The sequence below is a fragment of the Malaya genurostris genome, chromosome 3, assembly GCF_030247185.1.
Source record: "Malaya genurostris strain Urasoe2022 chromosome 3, Malgen_1.1, whole genome shotgun sequence".
Classification (NCBI taxonomy): Eukaryota; Metazoa; Arthropoda; class Insecta; order Diptera; family Culicidae; genus Malaya; species Malaya genurostris.
Window position 1 is genome coordinate 73,111,253 of NC_080572.1, and position 20,611 is coordinate 73,131,863.

General features: G+C 36.4%; 1 protein-coding gene across 8 annotated transcripts in view; it reads right to left on the reverse strand.

Annotated features, from left to right (window-relative positions):
• The window catches only part of LOC131438535 (retinol dehydrogenase 14), a 145,970-nt gene that overhangs the window by 37,267 nt on the left and 88,092 nt on the right, over positions 1–20,611 (reverse strand). Inside the window, exons 1-3 of one of the 8 annotated variants that reach the window (XM_058608631.1) lie at positions 17,781–17,991; positions 3,138–3,205; positions 2,804–3,079 (exon numbers count right to left, since the gene is read on the reverse strand). The exons of 4 other annotated variants lie outside the window; for them this stretch is intronic. The gene's annotated coding sequence lies outside the window, so the exon portion shown is untranslated. Of the gene's footprint in view, positions 1–2,803; positions 3,080–3,137; positions 3,206–17,360; positions 17,714–17,780; positions 17,992–20,611 lie in introns of those variants that run through there. 3 more of the 8 variants (XM_058608634.1, XM_058608630.1, XM_058608635.1) reach the window with 3 other exon arrangements.

Genomic DNA, 20,611 nt, shown 5'->3' on the forward strand with positions numbered 1-20,611 from the left:
CACTTTAAAGGCATTATCATCTATGTATTTTGACCAGCCTCAGCCGGTACAGCCACCTATCGGAAAACGGCGGAAGCAAAATTGTAAACCTGATACATTCATACACACACACACATTTTGTGATCTCGACGAACTGAGTCGAATGGTATATGGCACTCGGCCCTCCGGGTCTCGGTTGTAAAGTCGATTTTTACAGTGATTGCATAGCCTTTCTATATGAGAAAGGCAAAAAACCCTGTTTTAATCCACCTAGACGTGTGATAGTAATACACTTCTCCTGTCGCTCGAACAGTTTCATTGAAACCGTTTTGGTTTGTTTCATTAGGATAATTTCTGGCACGAATTTGGGCCCAATTTTGATACAAATTCATTTAGATTGATTTGGTTAGTTCACAACAGTCACATATTCGGCAACATTCCTCAACTCAAGGGTAGGCTCGTGCCTAGGTTTCTAGAGCTCTGGTGCAAAGTTCCTGCAATTTTATTACTTTTCTATAGAGAATAGCAAAACAAATGTTCGAATGAGAGATATAATACTTATATTCTAATTGGGCATCATACACAAATTACGTCATGCTAAATTTCTATTAACTTGAACTATATATGAATTGAATTGAAATTATTCGCAATTTACGAGCAAATAACTTCCGCTGGTAACGTAGGAAACGTTGGTAAGTCGCCAACGGAACGACAACTGCACATATTTTCTGATTTTTTCTGATTTCAAGTGACCCTAAGATTGGGAATAACGGTTATGGGTCCAGTGTAGAAAATTTTTTACGGTTTTTATTTCGCCGGTTTAAGAGACGGTGTACAATATTGAACACACTTTACCCTATAACTCCGGAACCGGAAGTCGGATCCGGATGAAATTCAGGAGTTCCGTATGGGACCACGAGTTTGTGAAAATCGGTCAAACCATCGCTGAGGAAAGTGAGTGAGATCCATTTTGGTATTTATGACCACTATTTCCGGAACTTCCGGAACCAGATACCGGGAACCAGAATAGCCGGAATCGGTTTGTTCAGTTGCCTACTGATAATGACAATCGATTTGTGTAGTTTTGAGACTAGTTTAGGAAATTTTTTACGTCTTTTGTTTCGCCGATTCAAGTGACGGTGTACACACTTTGCCCTATAACTCCGGAACCGGAAGTCGGATCCGGATGAAATTCAGGAATTCCGTATGGGATCACGAGACCTTTCATTTGAATCTAAGTTTGTCAAAATCGGTTCAGCCATCTCCGAGAAAACCTAGTGAGATTTTTTGACACATACACACACACAGACATTGCTCAACTCGATGAACTGAGTCGAAAGGGATATGACACTTGGCCCTCCGGGCCAATTTTCACTAGTCGGTTTTTCATGTGATTGCATAACTTTTCTTTATGAGAAAGGCAAAAATAGAAAATAATTAATAAAATCGTTTTGAATGATCGGAAAGAGAAGTTGCGTGAAATAGCTGACATCGTAAAGATATCAAAAGAACGGATTTATATTGCATGAGCATTCGACTGTGAGATAGCTCTGTTCAAAGTAGGTGCAGCGTTTACTCACTGTTGACCAAAAACGAGAACGGGTTTATTATTCTGAGCAGTGTTTGACCATGTTTAAACGTAACAAACCGAAATTTTCGCGTCGATATGTGACAATGGATGATACATGGATTCATCACTTCACTCCGGAATCAAAACGATCGTCATCTAGGTGGACAGCAACTGATGAACCTCGTTCAAAGCGCCTGAATGCACAACAATCGGCTGGAAAGGTTATGACCTCGGTATTTTGGGATGTGCCTGGTATAATACCTTAATCGACTACCTTAAGATAGGAAACACCATGAACAGTAAATATTATATAGAGTTTTTGGAGCATTTAATGGCTGAAATTGCAAAGAAGCGACCGCATAGGGGCAAAAAAAATTGTTCCATCAAGACAACGCACCGTGTCACAAACCAATCAAAACAATGGCAAAACTACAACTTCGAATTGCTCCCACATCCACCTTATTCGCCAGATTTTGCTCCCAGAGACTACTGACTGTTCGCAGAACTGAAAAAATTCTCGCCAGTAAGAAATTTCGAGCGAATGAAGAGGTTGTTGCTGAAACTGAGATCTGTTTTGAGGCAAAAAGATTCAACATAAGTGGTATTGAAATATTAGAGCGGCGCTGGAATGATTGCGTTGCTCTTGATGGAGATTACGTTGATGAATATAGTTAATTTTGAACCAAAAACATCGTGTTCTCTTGTTAGGCCCGGGACTTATCAGCCCGTGTGTTACGTACAGATAAAATGAATTTGTAAACGTGAATGAATTTCATCTAGTGATTTCCCACATTACTCGTTTTTTTGTAAGCTTGAATTCTCCTCTTTTGATTTAACTAAACCTACAGATAGTCCACTATCGAAATAATCGCAAAACGGTTAAGAAGTGCCAGTGACTTAAGCGCCACCCTCCTAGGAGGGGTCACTGGACCTTTTGAATGTCCGGCAAAGACTCTTAAACTTCGGGTGGGTGCGATATTTCCCAATTTCACTCCAATCTACGGTATGTCGCTATATCCAGAAGGCTAGACTCCCTCAAAGAAACTCCGCGGGTTGGTTTGATATCATTTAAACAAAAGATGATTATTAGGTTGTAAAAGGTTTTTCATATTCGACATTTATTATTCAGATCTAAATAAGCCGACACCATCTGTGAGCGAAAGATAGTACTATGTCTAACCAATGGCGCCAAACTTCTACCTCCAATCTTTAAATGTGTCTAAGAGTGCGTAATAATAGTAGGAACGTTCTTACTTGGCTAGCTGGCCGGCGATGATGATGATGTAGTCTATCCAGCGGCGGTTGTGGTTAGTGGTCCTTCGGGTGGCGGTAGTTTGTTCGCTTTGTCGAGTCGATCAACTAGGTGGCCGCACCGACGACCGGGAGTAACTACGGCCGTGTCCTAGGGGTAGATATGTCCCCGGCAGATTTGGTAGAGATCTTACGGCTTGCCCTCTAGCGATTCGACTCGAATTAAAGTCTCGTGTTCTTCACCCGGAATATGTACCCACGTTGGATGGATATGGTCACCTATTCAACGTGCACTCTCGTTACTAACGCACTTCATAATATCTCAAAAATGGCTTACCTGATAGTACCAAACTTCGCTCATTTTTTATTTAAATAACCGCCAAATCACTGAATTTTCTAACAAATCTAGGTCATGTAAAAAAACTAGTTAGAAACTTTTTAATATTTAAAAATTCAAATAGTTTTTCCTTACTTTATACAGTAAGTATTTCACAACTAATCTCGATAAAGATCTCCACCAAAGTGGCTTTCAACCTGATCTTATACAATCTCCGCGGTAGCACATGCCTTACACGCGCTTCAATCTGATTGGTCGTAATTCTACCCAATTGTTTCTTTTGTAGCATTATTAATCGTTCAATTCTTCGATCCCCCCTAGATTAGAGTGCGTGGGAAGGGTATACGCACGCATGTAGGCTTTTTGTTGAACCGGACACACATTCTAGTTCCGCTGTCGCCCGCTAGGATCTTAAGTTTATGAACTGTTATACAGTAGGCCAACGACCCACCTACTGTACCAATGAGATGGAACAAATTGATTGGTTAGGGCATGTTCAGGAGTGTTTTAGTTCTAGATGCATAATTTATGTCAGTTAAAAATTTAAATCTGAATTTTATAACAAGAAAACCTGGCAGCCCCAGCAGTGTTTTACTTGTTGTAATATACAAAAAATAGAACGACATCGTAGACCAGTTTTAAATTTGACAGAAGAACTGGTCGAATAAATAAAACTAGAACGGCTTGCTGGGGATACATTTGTTCCAGTTTCTGCTCTATTATAGATCTTCCATATAGAATTTCTAGCTGCTGAATTTGCTCTTACATTTTGATTTACATTACTTTGAATTTTCCAACAAACTTTTCATTGAATCATGAAGAAAATGGAAAATGACCACTAAGTACTAACTACCAATATAGCCTATGACTTCCGGAGCCGGAAACTAAATATCAATATAGCCAAAATCGGTTCGTTTGACAACTGACAAAAATTTGAAACGGTTTTGAGCTAACTTTATACATTTTTTTCGTATTTTACATCAATCGCTAAAGTACAAAAATTAATAGAGAGCAAAATTTAGTAAAAATAAATGCTGAAAAGGGGACGGGTATAGCGTGATGGGTAAGTCGATACCTTTCACGCCGCCCGCCTGGGTTCGATTTTCAACCCCCGCACATAGGGTCAGAAAATTTTTCTGGCCCGAAGAGGCGAATGACATTAATGTTAAAGCCTCTATAATTGAAACAAAAAAAAATGCTGAAAACAGATTAAATCGTAGATTTAGGAGAATAAAAGCAAAATGAAATTGATTCGTTTGTATGATAACAACAAAAAGCATTAGAAAATACCAAAACCATCAAAATCGTGGAAATAAAATATCACACGACGTTTGTTATTGGCATCAATATTCATTACTGGTAATACAACTCGAATGTATAAAAAACCCCACATTGATTATCATTTCGATTTAGCTCAAACAATATTAGGAAAAACCGTAAATCTAATTAGTATTTCATTAGAAATAGGACGAGGAGAAGTTAGGATTAATATAATTCTAAATTGAATTAATAATGTTTCGTCATTTTCTATTTACAAGCAATTTAAAATCTGTGAAATTTAGATCGAAAATATATTTTTAGGAAAAATAAATCGGACCAAACGTCAGGTGTAGCCACAATATTCAAAAACTACCCCTCAAAGTGTGACATAATATGAGCATGACATCTAAATTACTACTAAGGTTCATGTGGATTCGAGTAGCTGCCCTGGAATTATGGTTAGATAAGTGCTATTGAATGAAAAATTCCCCAACAGATTGCTTGCAAACAACTCTCCTTCAACAAAATGCTTTGTTTTAATTAAAATACAGAAATCATTTTGAATAGGCTCATGAAAAATGGAATCGCTATCAAATTGGTTATTACAATCATTTATCTGTCTGATATACTGCACGAAGATTCATTGGTGGCAGCGGTGAATGCTTCATCTTTCCGGTTTCCATTCCTCTGATTAACCAAACCCTTTGTATGTTGTTACGAAAGCCAATCTGGTGACTGCGGTGGCTATGACATAAGTGGCTCGTTTCTCGAAATCTTTGAGGCGTTGCTTGGTTGTCACTTTTTTGAATATCATTTGTCGGATTTCGGAATGGCATACATTTGAATAAACATATGAATGGCATTTTCAAAATCTGGTTTTCGGATTAGTTAACCCACAATTACAACGGAGACTATGTAACTAACTGCCTCGCGTTACAAATTGATTCAAAGCTGATAAAAAAAAAACTTATAAGATGACATCATCAGCTTCGCAGCAATATGAAATTAGAGGGTGAATGGTTATGCATTTCAGCTTCAAAACCTATTACGTAGTCACATAAACAAATTGCTTATTTATTTATTTCTTTCATCCTACTCATTTGAATATATCGATGGATTATGAGACTTCATGATAGTTTATTTTCAAACTCTACGAAATGCTTTAGCATAATAATCTTCCTGTTAGAGACTGCTCATTTTCAACTCCGTTGTAGGTCAAGGCCAATTGAACGACTTAATGCAAAAGTCGAACATGTTAAACTTAGTTTGGAAAACCCGTTGAACATGGCATCCGCTGTGGAAAGCAGCATGGATCTTGAAACTATCTTTACCATTAAATTCAATCGGATCGAATGAATTTCGCAATGAATGAACTGTGATTTTGATAACACTTTTCTTGAATATATGTGTGTTATGTCCGTTTTTGAATGCAATCAGTAAGAATATCATAGATTTTAATTACGGGTTAAAGGCTGTTTTGAATGTAAAAATTGTATGCGCTTTTATTTTCATCGTGAATGTGTAGGTAAAAATAAAAATTAAAACGCCTTGAAATAATTGCGGTTTTTTGTGAAAGAGTCCATGAGTTATGAAAATTAATTTTTGTAATTCATCTTCATGTTTGTATAAATGTATTTTGTTGCATCAAAACTTGTGCATACGTGCTAAAAACGAATAAAAAACCTATTTTTATCCACCTAGTGGTGTAATGATGCCTTTCTCATATTACTCATTACATCATAAATATAACCGTGAAATTCGCAAAAACAACTGTTTATTGAATAGGAATAGGATAATTTGTTCGGATCTAACCTCACAAACTCTATAAATCCTGTTTAACCTATAGTTCCTGAACCGAAAGTAGTATCCACAACAAATTAAGGAATTCCCTATGAAACTGTAAGACTTTTCTTTTGAACCTATAAGTTTGTGAAAATCTATTCGGCCATCTCCAAGAAAAGTGAGTGAGATCCTTTTGCAGTTTCTAATCACTATTTCCAATTCTCCCGAAACCGGATTCAGATGAACGGAATAGCCGAAGTTGGTTCGTTTGCTACCAACAAATATGACCTAGAAATCGGAACAGTTTTGAACGTAGTTAAACCTATACTTACTATCTCATGTTCTATTTCGTTTAAACCAATTAAACTAAATCTAACGAAACGAACCTGCGTTTCTGTTACTACTGCGTGCTAAACAGCATGAATCAGCACCATGAAACATGTAGTAGGATTGTTATTATTATTATTGACATCACTACACAACGTGTACGAAATAGAACAAAGCACGCCTTGTTCGTTTTGTGTTTTCTTCTTCTTTCGGTGTTGTACATATTGTCACTCTATATGGCGATTTGAAAACTTTGATACTCATCGCCCTGCAACTGCGGAACCAGAAGTAGGATCCGGATGAAATTTCACAGTAGCTTTAAAGACAGTATGAACTTTAATTCAAATCAAGATTTGTGAAAATCGGTTCAAGCATCGCAGAGAAATCGAAGTGAATTTAGTTTTACGAGTTTTTCTTCTCCACTTTCAGTGCTCTCGGAACAGGAAAAGAGGGGACCAGTAGTGCCGAATTAAGTTTTTATGCCCACAAACTAACAAGCTCTGCAAACTAGAAGAATTTATCAGACAGTTTTATGAGATTTGTACCTGTTTTTAACCATCGTTCGTGGAAAAATACTAATAAAATTGGTAATTTTCCACTTATCACACTTTTGTTCCGGAACCGGAAGTCGGATCCAGATAAAATGTTCCACAAATTTTTAGGATATTATAAGACCTTTCATTTGAATCTAAGTTTGCGGAAATCGGTTGAGTTGTTCCAGAGATAATTGAGTGTAAACTTTTTCTCAAATTTTCACATATTACCATATAACTCCGGAACCGGAAGTCAAATTCAAACGAAATTCAATAGCAAGCTATGGGACCATAATACCTTTCGTTTGAATCTAAGTTTGTGAAAATCGGTTCAGCCATCTCTGAAAAAAGTAAGTGCATATTTTTTTCACTTTTTTGGTACATATCATCCTGTATCTCCGGAACCGGAAGTCGGATCGGAATGAAATTCAATAGCAGGCTATGGGACTATGAGACCTTTCATTTAAATCTTTGTTTGTGAAAATCGGTTTGGCCATCTCTGAGAAAAGTGAGTGCATATTTTTGTTACATACACACACATACACACACACACACACACACACACACACACACACACACACACACACACACACACACACACACACACACACACACACACACACACACACACACAGACATTTGCTCAGTTCGTCGAGCTGAGTCGAATGGTATATGACATTCGGCCCTCCGGGCCTCGGTTAAAAAGTCGATTTTCACAGTGATTGCATAGCCTTTCTATATGAGAAAGGCAAAAAGTCCATCATATTTCTTCGGTTTTGTATTTCGAAGTTTATTTGATGTCTTTAAATGCTACGGTGTAGATCATCAAAACGGCGGCGGCCTTTAAATTTTTCCTAATCCAAATTACACTTAACCTAAAAAGTAATAAATCAAATAATCCACAACAAATGTGTCATAAATGTACTATAGAATCATCGAATTTGCTCTGAGTAAAATTGTCAATATAACGAACGAATACACAAAACTAGATTTATGACAGATTTCAGCTGACAAACATGTTTTAAAAAGAATATTTGAAAGCAACATTAATGGTGTATGCGTGGTTTTATTCTAGTACAAGTTGTTTTATTTTTAGTTCAGATATTAGTCTGGGTAATGAGTTTTATAGAAGCCTTAAAAACTAAGAGGCACTAATTAAAGTTATCATAAAAATGTTAGTGATTGTCACCCGGGCAGTGTGTTTACAATTATAGGTACAATATGGTTACAATTACCATGAAAAAGCTCTTTTCAAAGTGGGTGCAGCGTTTGCACAGTCACAGTCGATCACAAACAACAACATATTGATAATTCAGAGCTGTGTTTCGTCATGTTCACAACTAATAAATCAGATTTTTTTTGCGTTGCGACAATGGATGAAACATGGATACATCACTCAAATCCGGATGAAAACGATCGTCATCAGGGAAAGTTATGGCTTCAATATTTTTGGATGTACATAGTATAATCTACAACGACTATCTTGTGCAATAAAAACAATCAAAGGCGAATACTGCATAGCGTTATTAAATCGTTTGAATGCAAAATCAAGGAAAAACGACCACCAAGACAATTTACATTTTCAATTACTTCCTCATCCACCGTATAGTCAAGATCTGGCCCTAGTGACTACTGGCTATTCGCTGATCTCAAAAAAAAAGCTCGTCGGTACGAAACTCAACTCAAATAAAAATGGAACTGCTGAAAGTGAAGCCTTTTTTGAGGCAAAAGACAAATCCTTCTACAAGCACGGCATCTAGAAGATATAATAGCGTTGGAATGATTGTCTTGCTCTTGAAGGAGATTACAAAGATGAATAAAATCGATTTTAGGGCCAAAAGATGTTTTCTTAGTCAGTCACACGACTTATTGAGTGATACGTGATCAATATCCGACCCCGTACTCTCCGAAATAGTGCCTTTCTTCAACTACCTTTACGGCGTACCAACTACGTTGCAAACAGTGCTGTTATTGGTATCATGATTGATAAAAATTTGACTTTAATTTTTAAGTCTTTCACTTCAACAAAAGAGAGTACCAATGCCAACGTACGACGAGACGAATCCAAAATATCGTCTATAGGCACTCAGTCGGATTTCAATTTTCATTTATTTTTCAATATAACGAAAATCTGTGAAGTTTGGTTGAAAAGAGTGTCTAAAATATTGCAAACTAAAGTTATTACATTCCAGAACCTCTTCCGAACTCTTTGGAAACCAAAACTGGTAAAAATCTTTGTGAATCGTTTTCTGTCGAAAAATGTTATTAATTCTACATTGTTCAATAGTTTGCGTTTAGCATGCATGCAAAGCGACAATTAAAATTGGACTAAAAACTTTGCTTATACATAGATGATTCAAGTTACTGGCCATACGAACCAACTTCGGCTATACCAGTCCCCAGATTGCAGTTCTGGAAGTATCGAAAATTGGAGTTAAAATCTCCAGAACGGAACTAGCTTAAAGCTAGTTATTTCACGCCTGAACAAACTTCCCTATTTCTTTTCAATGAGTAGTTTTTTTCAGAAATACCACAAGAATATTGCTGAGAATACAAGTCACATGAAAAAGGCATCATCACATCAGCTGGCCCGTCGAACTTCGACTCGCCCAAAAATTATTTGTTCGAATTTATGTTTTCGTATAGCAGATTTGTCAAACGACTAAGTGGTTAACGTTTCTTTTCGTTTTTTTTATGATTATTTAACCTACAATCAACGGAATTCGACACACATTCGCTTTAGCCCAAATAGAAATATCACCAAAAATTTATGTGAAGATACTTCATGATACTTCATGTCAAGCAAAAATTGAGTAAATGTGCAGGTTGTCATCCCAACCTTTGAGTCAATGCACTGAAGAGTTTCCCTTTCCTTCCTTGTTCATTCGGTAGAGTAGGATATAGTTATAATTTGTATTCAGTCCAAGAAATCAGATGATCGTAAACAAGAAAGACTTGGCTTAAACTGCATACAACGCATTCTGAACAGTCTGTTTTTAAGGAATTACTCATACTTGAATGTTAGCCCGACGCAACAGAACAAACTTTGAATCAGTTCCTTGTACAGCTTTTAGGCAGCGAGAAAATTTGAAACAGTGGAACTCTTGGTTGCTTGGAGGTTAAATGATCAGAAAAATAACGACGGTTAAATTTGATCTAACCAACTTGAACTTTCTTCTCAGAATATGCAATATAAAATGGCAGTCTCAATACATTATGGTAACCATATTGAACATTGATCTAATTGCCACTTCTCATGTCCGATTGATCTAGAGGAAGATGTTCGGTTGCCGGCACCCCACCGTAACTTTTGACAGAAAGCAGGTAGCGTTATTCCGACAAATGTCATGTGTGTGTGTAATAGCAGCACGTTCTTTTTGTGCCGAATACGAAAACAAACAGACGCTTGTACTTTTTGCTGCGCCTAAAACAAATTTTAATTGCGTGAAAATCAACACAAAAGTTTTTTATGACTTTTTTATAGTATCATAAATTAAAAAGCATCAATCGGAAAGGTGAGTGGATTGACTATATATGAGGTGAAATCGATCTATTTCGTGATTTAATACCGGATGCTATCAAAATTAATGCAACAAAAGTTTTTTTTTGTAATTTTCAAAATGTCTACCGATTTCAGTTACCGGCACCCCAAGGTGTTCATTTACTGGTACCTCATTTTATTCGACAAATCGCGAAAAATTGTCAATGATATGCAGAGATGCCAAGTCTGCAAATTTGACTGTCAATTATCAAATTTCTTAGTTAACATGTAAACCTTTTTTCGTCTAAAGACTTTTTACAGACTTCTGAAACTTCAATTGTTTGCAGACATTCGTCAGAAATTACAGACTTTTGAAAATTGGCGCGATCTTTTCGTTTTTGCTAGCTAAACTTATTCTATTAACTGGCATCTCGGGTGATATGAAAGACGTGGCCAACTTGACGACTTCAATACATCCGTCGTATAAGTAAAAACTTTGGTTCTCTAGTTCTGTTAGCCACGACGACTTCAAACAAATCGTCTAAGTCAAGCAAATAAACTTTAATGCACTGATTATTGTCTTTAAACGTTGCTTAGTGGATTAGAAGCCAATAAATTCGACTGCAGCAAAGCCGGTGGAAGACCGGCCTAATCAACACGAAAGGCGCCACCATACAAATCATTGGCCAAGAGAGTCAAGGCGAAGTCACCATCAGACAATGAAGACTTTTGTCCAAAATGCCTCCGAAAAGAACAAATTTCGTTTTTTTTCTTTAAATAATTGCAGTTTTTACTTATATTTTTCCGTTTTTATCGAAATTTCTTGGGGTTCCGGTAGCCGAACACCTCTTTTGAAATGGCCAAAATCTATCACTTTACTAAATTTATAATAAAGTTTTTTCAATCGATTGAATCAACTTAGTTTCTTGTTCAGTAGTTAGTTAGGGACTTTAGCTTTCCATTGATGTATAGATGTCTGCATAATGTGCACTTAGTCAGAGGTTATAAGCTTAATAGGAAACCCGAGTAAAGTCTAACATAAAAATGAGAACAAATTAAAATCTGATTATGACAGCAACATCAGATTGAAATCCTAATATGATATCGACCCATCAAATTTTCAATTAATATCACATTAACACATGGATCAATAAGTAACAAGACTAACAATGGAAACAACATTTTTTTTGCAAAATTTTTTTTTATTCATCAACATAATCACCTTTTAGGGTGATACAATGGTTCCAACGTTTTTCCAATTTTTCAATAACATGTTTATAAAAAAAATTATCTTTCACTTCAAAATAAGCTTCAGTTTCAGCGATGACCTCCTCATTTGAGCCAAATTTTTTCCCTGGAGCATTTTTTCAAGATCAGCAAAGAGCCAGTAGTCACTGGCGGCTAAATCTGGCGAGTATGAGGGGTGGGGAAGCAGATCAAAGCCCAATTCGTTCAATTTAAACTGCTTTCTGAATCATCGACTCGTTGCTGTTTTTGTTCCATCGAAAACAATCGCGGCACCCACTTGGAAAAAACCTTTTTCATGCTCAATTTTTCATGAAGGATAGTAAATACACTTCCATATGATATCTGTGTCATCTCAGCAATCTCACGGAGCTTCACTTTACGATCTTTTATTATAATTTTTGTCACTTCACTCACATTTTCCGGTGTAACGGCTTCCACAGGTCTACCCGAGCGTTCCGCGTCATTTGTGTCGGTACGACCACGTTTAAACTCGACGAACCACCGACAAATCGTTGCTTTTGATGGACAAGAGTCCGGATAACATTTTTCAATCCATTGTTTCGCTTGCACGGTGGTTTTACTAATTGAAATACAATGTTTTATCAAAACACGAAACTCGGTTTTTTCCATTTTTTAAACAAACTACAAAACGACTTTACTCCAACCTCGATAACTCAGCTGTTTCTGGTAGGATCGACTTAAAATTTTGACCCGTTTCAAGCAAAGGTTAGTACTCTAAAAAGACGTGGTTACTGGTTTACTACGAGCGCCATCTCTGCTTTAGTCTCGGGACTTATTGATCAATGTGTTATATTATCATTTTGCTGTTTGAAGGCAAAAGTTTTGTGAAACTCAAAAAATGAAAATATTAAAATCAACAACTTAGTGAATCCATTGAAATTGAGCAAATTTCAAATGGCAACATAAAAATACGAACTTAAGTTTCAATGGACGAATTATTCATTCAATCCTATGTTGCCTTATACAAAAATGCTTTGACATCCTGCCGAGATCCTGCAGTTGACCGTAACCATAACCGCAAAGAAACAATTTTTTTCAACATTTTTTCATCTTTTACGCAAATAATGCTCCTTCTTTTTAACCACGAGAATATTGGTGTCAAACCACACGTCTGGGAGGCATTAGATAAATTGGCGATCACCACGTTTGTCTGAAGCAGGTCAATCTGAATAGTGGCTTTGGCATTCCCATCTCGCTGATCGTCTGCCGTAGAAGGAGCTTATTTCAGAATTTGATATGAGAAATATATTTGACGTCATCGATTCCCTTCTAGAACAATTTTTGCGTTCAGATTAAAAATAATGTTTCGATATTTGTAATCATACGACGTCGCGAAGCTCATTCCAAAGTTTTCAGACTATTATTTTCAGTGCATCCAACAATCGGGGACCTGGATGGCGAAAATAATCTACTCGCCTAACCCGTTCTGGAAATACCCATAACTTTATATCCAAAAGTATGGAAAGATTCATTGTTTACGAAGTTCCAACATCGAACATTGAATGTCTCAGACACCAGAACCTAGAGCTAGTTCTTAATAATAAATTCTTAATAATACAAGAAAATATATGTTTAATTTGTATATTCCTAACTAGTCCACAAACTGCCCAAGTAACAATTTATGTTATGCTAGCTTGTTTGTGACTAGTTTGCAACCAGATATTTGAGTGATTGTTACTAACATCTAACCACTTGCATGACTCAAAAAGCGCAGTTTCTACTAGTTGTTAAATCGGCTAAAAATATGTTGTCGTTACATTGTAATGCCATACTGAAATAACTTATCTTTCCATAACTTGAAAATAACTTGTTTCCAAGTAAACTAGTTGAAACTTAGTCACCATCGACATTATAAACATTGAATGAATCCAGAATACTTTTCTATCATCAATAAAAAAGCAGAAGAGTACTTTAAGTCACAAACTTGATACAAGGTACAAATTTCACAACGATTCAAAAATTGTCGAGCGGAATTCAATTTTACTTAACTGTTTTTTATGCGCCTTCAATCAAAATCTGTTTATAAAGATAGAAAAAATAAACAACAAAATAACCCTATGTTCAGAATGCTCAAAATTATTCCAAGTAGAGTGATTTCTCATCATTTTAAATTCATATATCATGAGAACTATAATATTATCACAATCGATGTTCAATCCCTATATTATTTTCTTCGTGTTTATGACAGCGCATAGAACAAAAATGACTATCCTGCCTTTCACTATTTTCGGCAAAAAGTAGTTTTGAATAAAGTAATATCCTGGTTTTATTTACGTTTCATACACTTCTTGAGACTCCATATTGTGTTCGCCATATTGAAGCCAACAAAGGTTGTTTTGTTTGCATTTTCGTTATCATAACGTTGGGAAAACTTACCGATAACTATCTGAATTAATGAGTAATTTATATGTTATAATCTTATAATATCTAAGTTATTCACAGTAACGATTCACATATACGTTAACGTATTTATAAGGGTTTCGCAACGGAAAATAAACCTTTTTTCAACTAGTAGCTAAAAACATAGCTGTGATTAAAGATATGTTAGAATCAAGTAACGATAACTTACAAATGATAGTTAGTTTAATGTTTACTTTATAAAGAAACACTGATGTCACCTTGTTTTAACCAGTATAACATAAAAAACATGTTCGTGCTCTTGTTGCAACACAGTTGGGTTAAGTGGTATCAAAACTTGTTATGGGTTGCTACTATTGACGTCAAATTAAGCTAATTTTCAACTAGTGGCTAGAAGCATTGTTGTGATTAAAAATATGTTTGGATTAAGTAACGATAGCTTATAAATTATATTTAATTCAATATGACACAAAGATGTTATGATTGGAAACCTAAATAACTATTTTGTAACTAGTTATGTTATGATGAAACATTGCTATCACCATGTTTTAACCAGTATAACATAAAACACATATTCGTGCTCTTGTTGTAACATAGTTTGGACTTTGTCGTATCAGAACTAGTTGCGGATTGCTACTTGGGTGTGTCGAAGACTCTCTTCAAAACAATTCTCATTCCTAGTTATAAATGCTTAGAACTTCATATACTCATTAACGCTAGATACTATGATAAGTATTTTATCAATCATCTAATAAATCTTGGAACTTTAATATACTTTTCCAAAGAAATCGTCTAACTAAATCTTCATAATTTTGAGTCACAGGACTAATTCTGCATCAAATGATCGTAAATTATAAGTCTACACAAGAACTAAAAATTTACTAAAAAGATTATGGTTCATTATCCCAATTAATCCTGATGGCCGGATTCCTAATTCACGTTCCCTGTGTCGTAGCAGACTTCACTGTAAAACTTTCAACTCTGTGAAACAACACTGCTTGTCAAATAACCGAACATTTTCCGTCTCCTTATAGCAAGCACTTACAGTCCATAGCAATCGCAAAAAGTTCGCATTCCAAATCACCTAAGTTCGAAACCGATTCTCTGCGCGGTAGTGTGTGGAAATTGCATAAAATCTTTTTTCTCACTTTCGACTAATATGGGGATTGCATAAAATCTTTTTTCTTGTTTGCAAGTAATATCGCCTAAATGAATACTATCCCCGTCCTGTTTTGGCTGTTCTATTTTTAGCTTATGCTCGTGACGTGTCATTTCGAGAAAATCTACATAATATTAAGTTTTCAATGTGCTTTCACTGAGAGCAAAACTAGTTTTTAGTTTGATGTCACACAGCATTTTTTTGCTTTCGATTTTGATGTTTCAACCGTTAAAACGACCAAAACGATAGCAAATTAAGTAATCGATATATACGAACAGCACAACATCAATTTAAGTTTTCTTTTCGATCTCACACTCTACTCGGGAAAGGTGCCGGTAGCCGAACACTCTCTCTTAATCTAAATCATTCAATAGCAAAATGTAAAGAAAATCTCTTGGTTTGATTTTAGCGCTTCTACAGCACAATCTTTTCACTGATTCATTTAAAAATTTTCTTATTTGTTACACTCACGCTCGCAATGACCTATATTATTCATATGACATATTTTTTTTTTTTTGTTTCAATTATAGAGGCTTTAACATCTTAGGTCATTCGCCTCTTCGGACCAGAAAATCGTTCTGACCCTATGTGCGGGGTTGGGAATCGAACCCAGGCGGGCTGCGTGAAAGGCATCGACTATCCCATCACGCTATACCCGTCCCCTTATATGACATATTCATTACACACAATCCATCAACTGATGAACGATATCAGAACTTTTTCTCCTGCCTACAGCGGTAATTCTAGAACAGTCGTGTGAAGGTCCCCCAGTTTTCGCTTGATGCCAACCCTAACCCAGTTTCCACCCTAACTGCAGTCAAACCGCTTGTTTGAGGCTAGTTTCGAGCCTAGTTTCAACGTTCTTGAACTGGAAACCGAGTCAGTTCCGAATCTGGTTTTCATATCAGGATTGCTCAGATCTCCGTTGCTAAGTGCGGAACCAGCACAGTTTTGTGAGAAGTTTTTGTTTGATGAAACTACCTTGGACCAGCAATAATTTTGATAAGCGCGGGGCTCGAAATGAAGAATCACGTGGATCAAGTATGCACTTTTCCGGCGAGTTTTCCTAATTTTTTTTATGTACGAACCCGGTGGGGGTCAAAACTGCTCAAACAAAAAATAATCATGTAAATCCGTCCATCCGTTCTTACGTGATGCGATTACAAAGAAGATAGATAGATAGATAGATAAGGCACACTGCCACAGCTCAGCTCGTATCCTGTATATTGTAATTGGAAAAATTCATGGCATCTTAAGATTTTAAAATAAGGTTTTTAAAGCGACACAGTTTTGTAATAACACTGTCATAATTAACAATAAAACTTTGGCTGCTAAATCAATGACCAAGAAACAAATTAAAAAAAAAAAAGAATAATAAAATAGTGAAAACTCAGCTTGAGAAAAATCATCATATTTAGTCTTCAATCTGGTAAAACTTTTCAATATATCACGGTTATTTCACTAAATAATAAATTTCTGAACCGTCTAATGTGTTCTTGATACAATCAATGCTGTTTACTGTGACGATATTAAATACCAAGTGTCGGAAACAAACTAGCAGCAAAAAAGTGCGAAAGCAATATGTTTTACTCTGAAGCAACAAGAGCAACATGTATGTACTGGAATGAAATTATCCTTATTCATCAATGCATGGTAGTTTCAGTATGCTCCTCGTTTATATTCCATCAGGTAGCGTTCAGAGTGCAGTAAACTGTGCTAGATAATCACAAATTGACATTATATCACGATTCACTATTATCCTACTCGTACATCACTCTCGCTTAGCACTTAGCATGCATCGATAGTATTTCTGACTGCGTACATTCTAGGCATTACTACGGAAATATCAATTCCAGCACACCGGTCCTTTGTGTTTTTCTTCCTCGTATACGAGATATTACTTTACTTGTGCGTGCGTAAATCATTCACAAAATGATAGACTTCACGATCAAAATTCTAACTATTTTCTAAATGCAATTTCACAATCGTCGGTATATCTGTTAATCGATGACGACTTCTAATTCACCTTTGTACATTTACTTCATTTTTCTTACATAATCTTCCGATAGCCGATAGCTCGACAATTTAATCAACAAACACTTGAACCGCAGCCGATCGTTACTTTGGTACTAACTTCACCACACTGAGCCGTAGATGATCGATCCGAATTTCACCTAACAGCCCGAAAATGCATCAAAACGAAATGAGACAACAAAACTTTCTCCTTGGCAATGGTCAAGTTCGGCTTTACAACGTTCCAAATGCTCAATTGACCATTCAACATTGCACTTTTCAACGCGATATCACAAACCAGAGCTATATTTTTGTTCACCGTTTCATCCGATGACTTTTGTGTCCAGTGACACAATTACGGTCTCGTTTCAACTATCGGTAATGAATTCACGTGTCTGTATGTAAACCGTTACAAAACTGTACATTGAAAACAATAGCTTCCCAGCCAGCCTTCTACTAACCTTGAAACAAAACGAAATAGTCGGAACACTTGAATTCCACAGAACCAGCAAACAACTTTCTCAACGACAAACGTAAATCACTTGCGTTCGATAGACACTTGCACACCCTAGAATTGTGACCGGCTAGAAACACTTATTAGGCTTTTATTATCTCCCAGGTAAAAGTAGATACGTGTTAATTCACCGACGTCGATAACCGAACTGAGCAAGAATTACTCCGAAAGCCTGAATGAAATCTGCGCGCCACTAACAAAGCGACACGGTGACGTAGGTCAATGTCGCGCATTCACACACTCAGGGGGAGTGGGGGTTAACGCGTTAGAGATCTTCCTTGCTCTGCAATACTGACCTGAAGCCCAGTAGGCGATGGACTAATACTCAACTATACTAAGAGCAACAGACAGACAAAACCGTTCCTTCGTTAATGCGGATTTTATGTTTCGGCGAAAAATAGTAAAAGAATCTAATTATCTTTTGTCGCACAAATCCAATGGTACGCTGATAAAAATCGACCAATTAGACTTAAATGTTTTACATTTATTAGACTCGTCTGAGTTCTCCTGAGTTCTTGGATTCTTATGTCTCGCCATATCTCGAGAACGGCTACTAAGAAAGGTCATTATGAGGCAGAGTTTATATTGTTTATTTGAATCATATTCTTGAGTTTAAATGAATGTTTTTTAACGTTAATACGTCTTACTTTGTCTTAGGCGCCTTTTCAAAATTCGCCCGGGTAGAACCGAATCGTGAATATCTTGAGTTATACTAAACGCAGCCACATAATTCTTTATCCATGTCATTAGGAATATGATCAGTGATTTATGATTAAGTTTTTTTTTCTCTGGCAGCCGCGACGACGGTTTTGAGATAGTCCGGAACATATCAGTCTCGATGTTCAACTGGAACCATGGTAACCATGGTCGAGAATCGATCATTTTTTTATGCCTTTGGATTAGATTCTGGAACAAACACCTAAAACTGAGTCTCGGAACTGAGTTCAGACCCTGAATTTCAGACTTCAGTACGACATTGCAGGTTCAGAAACTAAACAATGACTCTGGAACTGAGTCCTACCTCTGGATTCTGGAATTGGTTTCGTGACTATATTTTGGAACTGAATTTAGTTCCTTAGTTTATATTCGGAAACAAAACCCAGGATCCAGAATTCGAATTTAGGGGCTCAACTTCATAATTCAGGAACAATATTCACGATAGGAATTTTAGATCTGGATTCGAGAACTGAATGTTAGATCTTGACTCCAAACCGAAATTTTGGAACTGATTTCTGAACCTGGGCTTAATTCCTGAATTAACTTTCAGAAATTATTTCCTAAATTCAGTTTCAAATTTCAGAACCTGCATGCCGGAACTACATCCGGAGTTTGGATTCTGGAACTAGATTGTGGAACTAAATTCAGTTTCTTTATTCAGGTTCAAAATTCTGAATTCAGAATTCAGTTCTAGAACTTCTAAATTCTAAAAATGTGGGCGAAATTCCGTTCTGAAATAGAATTTTGCAATAAAACCGTTACAATCCTTGAGGCGAAGCAGTGAAAGTTTCTACAACTCCCACAATCAACTAATACGATCGATGGAATTTTTATCCAACGGCAAATTAAACATCGAATTTTACCTTCTTTCAATACTAAAGTTATTGAAAGCTAGGGAATCGAAGTTGAAACCATTCATGGAATTTATTTCATCGCTGGAGCATACAAACAACGAACAATTAAATTTCTTTAAAGGCGATTTGCAAAAACTCACAAGATATCGACCGAAATTTTTCGTAATAGGGGACTTATGTTAAATCCTAAGCATGTCCAGTGGAATTGTAGGCAAAATAACAGTAATGGTAAAATACTTCATAATCAACTCTCAGCTGCAGGCTCGTACCCAGGATTTCATTTCGGGAGGGGCCCATTACTGAAGATTGCTTATGTATCTAATTCTCGGTGTGCCTTTTACGGCTGTTTTAACATACACTTTTAATTTTTCCACTGGAACTACGTTTAGGTTTACTGTCTTGTTATTTTTGTAACACATGTCTGAGACATTCTAAATAATTATATGTTTTTGATTTCGGGAGGGGCCAGGGCCCCTCGGGCCCCCCTCTGGGTACGTGACTGCTCAGCTGGTTACTTAACAGTTGTTCATCCCAGTAATCCGACTAATTTCTCTTCCGTGAAAAACCCGTCTACAATTGATCTGGTTCTAACAGATCAAAGTCACATTTGTAGTGAACCGACTACACATGCTGACTTTGACTCAGATCATCTTCCTGTAATATTCAGACTTTCCAACGAAGCTTTAATTAATCCAATTAGTTCTATATTCAACTATCATAGAGCTAATTGGTTGAATCATTACATTATCGAAGCTAGAAATCTTTCAGCTCCCAAAGCTCAAACTAAATTAAATTCTCCTATCATCGATGACAATCTTCAACTGCTCATTCGGTTGAAGAATGTTCGTCGACGACAATATCAAGTTTCTCGTTATCCTGCTATGAAAAACATAGTTAAGGATTTACAAAAAGAAATTAAACATAGATTTACTCTTTTGCGAAATGAAAATTTCGCTAAAGAAGTTGAACAAATTAAACCATATTCTAAACCTTTCTGGAAACTTTCTAAGGTTCTTAAGAAACCTCAGGAACTAATTCCTGCTCTCAAGGAAGGAAATCAAATACTTCTTACAAATGGCGAAAAGGCTCAAAAACTTGCTCAGCAGTTCGAGAGTGTCCACAATTTTAATTTGAACGTGGTGGGTTCTATTGAAAATGAAGTCTCACGATTATGATCATATTTCAACCCAAGTGTTAACACAAGATG